A 4,107-nucleotide genomic window follows, 5' to 3' on the forward strand; every position below is an offset into this window, starting at 1 on the left:
GGCCGCTGCGTGCCCAACCAGGCGGCCCTGGGAGCCATCCGCTTGTGTCTGTGTGAGTGCGTGTGTGTGCGTCTGCATGTATGTGCGTGCATGTATTGGACACCACTGTACGCACGGGTGCTCACCTGTCTCTGCATGGACACATGCACACACTGTCTTGTGGGGACGTCTGGCCTCATGGGGTCGATGTGCCTTCGTGTACCTGTATATCCTTGGGTGGGGGGACACATCCTCTAAGCAGAGGCCGTGGACATATCCTAAGTGACATATGCATAGCTCGGTTGGTGTGCCAGATGAGGAGGACAAGGGTGTACCCTTCTATCCTATTCACACGTATTTCCACAGGCTGCTGAACAAAATGTGCCTTTTGTGTCTGCATGAGCTGAAAAGGGAATCCTAGCACCAGGAGCCGGAATGGGACGTGTGGAATTCTTGAACATTTCTCACTACTCAGAAAAAGCCTGTGGGAATTGGAAACCCCCCTGGGTATTTTCCAGTCCAGCCCTTTGTTTAACAAATGAGGAAACTGAAGCCCCCAAAAGAGGAGAGCTAAGCTTGACCTCACACCCAAGGCGTGTGATATCCTTTCCATAGTTAAGCCTCTCAGCCTTTTGAGGAAGGTGATATGAATCCCCATTCACAGAGAAGAAAAGTGAGGTGGGTGTATCAGAAGGAAAAAAGTGACAGAGAAGGGATTTCAACCCACTATTCCCAACCTCAGAGTTCACAGTCATCCTTCCACACCAGGGGACTTCAATGTGTGACCCTGGGAGCCCACGGATCCTTGAGAACCTTTTGGGGAGTCTTTGAGGCCAGAACAATTTTCCTAATAATGTTAAGACATGATTCACCCTTTTCACTTCCGTTCTCTCATAGCAGCATCCAGAGTTTTTTCAGAGGCTACATTGCGTCTTCCATTAAGTCTGAAATTTAAAAGATTTGTAAAAATGTAAAGCAATGACACGCCCCTCTAATTTTATTGTTTTATAAATTCTATTGTTTTGTAACTATAGAACTATAAAATTATAACTATAATTTTGTAACTATAAAATTATTGCTATTTTAAATAAATGAATGTATCAGTAAATATTAATTAATCAATTTAAAATGTATCAGTAAACATTAATATGGCAAATATTAATAGACCCAACCCATGTAAACAAAAACTCTTTGGGGCCCTCAATACTTTTTTTTTTTTAGTTGGAGTCTCACTCCGTCACCCAGGCTGGAGTGCAGTGGTATGCTCATGGCCATCCCAGTGTTGACCTGCTGGGTTCCGGCGATCCTTCCGCCTTAGCCTTCCAAGTAGCCAGAACTCCAGGCATGTGTCACCATGCCCGGTTCATTTTTCTATTTATTGTAGAGACGAGGTCTCACCAAGTTCCCCAGGCTGGTCTCGAACCCACAGGCTCAGGCAATCCACTCACCTCGGCCTCCCAAAATGCTGGGATTACAGGCTGAGCCACTGAACCTGGTCCACTCAATACTTTTTAAGAGACAAAAAGTTTGAGAATTGCTGCTTTACACTATGTTACCTCCAAGGGGAGTGAGGTGACTATCCCAAGAGCTCATAAGCACAGAGCAAGGGGGCGCCTGGCAGTCAGGTCAAGAATGGGCTCCCAGTCTTGTGGTCTCTCTGAATCAATTCAGGGAACCGAGACTCCTGGGGTGAAGAGACTTTCCCAGCTGGTCCCAGCCTCTGCCAGCAGGGGATTCTCTGGTCTAAGTCCGTGTTCTTCCAGCCAGGGATGCCCCTGCTCTCTAATATCCTCTTGCTACTGTCCCTCCAGCTGCCCTGCCACCCTCCCCATGCCAGCTTGGGGGGAGGGGAAGTAGTGGGTAGGGGGAGGGTGACTAGGGCAGCTGGGCAACCGTCCCCACCCGTCCCTGGCACAGCTCTGCCCAGCACACAAAGGGCAGAGTGAATCTTGTCCCATCCTGGCAGCTGAGGGGCTGGGAGGAGGAAAAGGGAGGCCCACACAGAAGGGGGGCTGGCTGCTATGGGGCTCTCCATCCCCCATGGCTCTCAGAGGGGTTAACCCAGAGACAGAAAAGGGGAGTCTGAGTCATATTCTTAGCTAGTTGAGAGATGCCCTGGGGGGATGAAATAGATGATGACAATGATGACGGCTAGATTTTACAGCTATGGTGTCATTAGGTCCTCACAATAGTGTGGCAAGCTGGACAGCCAGGACTAGTCCCATTTCACAGGTGAACAAACTAGTGACTAGCAGAGCAGACTGGCTTACTCTGGGTCCCAGGGCTGGCCAGTGGAAGCACTGAGACCTCAACATCCCAAAGGAATGGACCATCAACCAGTTGACAGGAGCCCCCTCATGTTGGTGATGGAGTCTCATCATTGAATAAAATTACAAGTTGGCTGTGTGTGTTTCTTGCTTGGTGTCAGGTTCAAAGAAGCCTGGGGAAAATATGCTCTTTTCCTTCCCAGGGCCCAAAGCCTGGCTGGGAAGATAGGGCAACACAACACACCCACGTAGCTGAAGAGAACATCTGTGTGTGCCGAACTGCAGGGGAAGATGAGAATTTTAGAGGCAGGAGGGCACCGTGGGCTGGGTGAGGTCACAGAGCAGGTGCCATTGGCTCGTGGCCTGTTCAGGTGGGTGGTATTCAGAGAGGAGAAGAAGGGTTGGGGGTGGGCTTCCCAGGAGGGCAAAACAGCTTACATAAAGAAGTCAGAAGGCTGCAGTGAGGGCTGGTAGGGGGGTGGGGTGGGGAGGAAAGCTGGGCATGCCCAGTTAAAGGTCCCTCCCTCCTTCTTTCTTCAAGGAGCCCAAGACCTCACCAGGTTGGTGTGAGCATCTGAACTTCACTTATGAAACTTGAGAACACCCTTCCCCAGTCCCCAAACAGGCAAAATTAAGTTTTATTTTATTTTAAATAAGCCATAGCCCAGGCGCGATGGCTCACGCCTGCAATCCCAGTACTCTGGAAGGCTGAGGCAGGCAGATTACTTGAGCCTAGGAATTTAAGACCAGCCTGGGCAACATGTGAAACCTCATCTCTACAAAAATAAAAAATAATTAGCTGGGCATGGTGGTGTGCACCTGTAGTTCCAGCTACTCAGAATGCTGACGTGGAAAGATAGCCTGAGACCAGAAGGTCAAGGCTGTGGTAGCCATGAGTGTGCCACTGCACTTCATCCTGGACAACAGAGTGAGACTCTGATTTTAAAAAGAGAGAGAGAGAGAGAGAGAAAATTAGCCAGGTGTGGTGGCACATGCCTGTAATCCCAGCACTTTGGGAGGTGGAGGTAAGAGGATTGTCTGAGCCCAGGGGTTTGAGACCAGCCTGGGCAACTTGGCAAGACCTTGTCTCTACAATAAATTTAAAAATATTAGCCAGGTGTGGTGACATGAGGCTGTGGATCCAGCTACTTGGAAGGCTGAGGTGGAAGGATCACCTGAGCCCAGCAGGTCAAGGCTGTGGTGGCCGTAAGTGTGCCACTGCACTCCAGTCTGGGTGACAGAGTGAGACTCTGACTCAACAACAACAAATTAGCCAGTGTGATGGCACAAGTCTGTAGAACCAACTACTCAGGAAGCTGAGGAGGGAAGACTGCTTAAGCCCAGGAGTTCAAGGCTATGGTGAGCCATGATTGTGCGGCTGCACTCCAGCCTGGGTGACAGAGTGAGACCTGGACTCAAAAAGTAAAGGAAGCCATAAAGCTTGTAAGAGCTATATCTTTTTTTTTTTCTTGAGTTGGAGTTTCATTCCATTGCACAGGCTGGAGTGCAGTGGCACGCACGCTCATGACCACCCCAGCGTTGACCTGCTGGGCTCCGGCGATCCTTCTGCCTCAGCCTTCCAAGTAGCTGGAACTACAGGCGTGTGCTACCATGCTCGGCTAATTTTTTATTTATTGTAGAGACAAGATCTCGCCAAGTTGCCTGGGATGGTCTCAACTCCGCGGGCTCAGGAAATCCACTCGCTTCGGCCTCCCAAAGTGCTGGGATTACAGGCTGAACCACCGAGCCTGGCCAGAGCTATATCTTAAAGGCAGCTGAAAGGGGAGACTGGGGACCCCAGAGAGCAGAGATTTCTTTCAAAGAAAAAGACCTTCCTCCAGTACCCAGTGATGAGCAAGCC

The sequence above is a fragment of the Carlito syrichta genome, unplaced genomic scaffold, assembly GCF_000164805.1.
Source record: "Carlito syrichta isolate Samal-C Ts95f unplaced genomic scaffold, Tarsius_syrichta-2.0.1 Scaffold306946, whole genome shotgun sequence".
Lineage (NCBI taxonomy): Eukaryota > Metazoa > Chordata > Mammalia > Primates > Tarsiidae > Carlito > Carlito syrichta.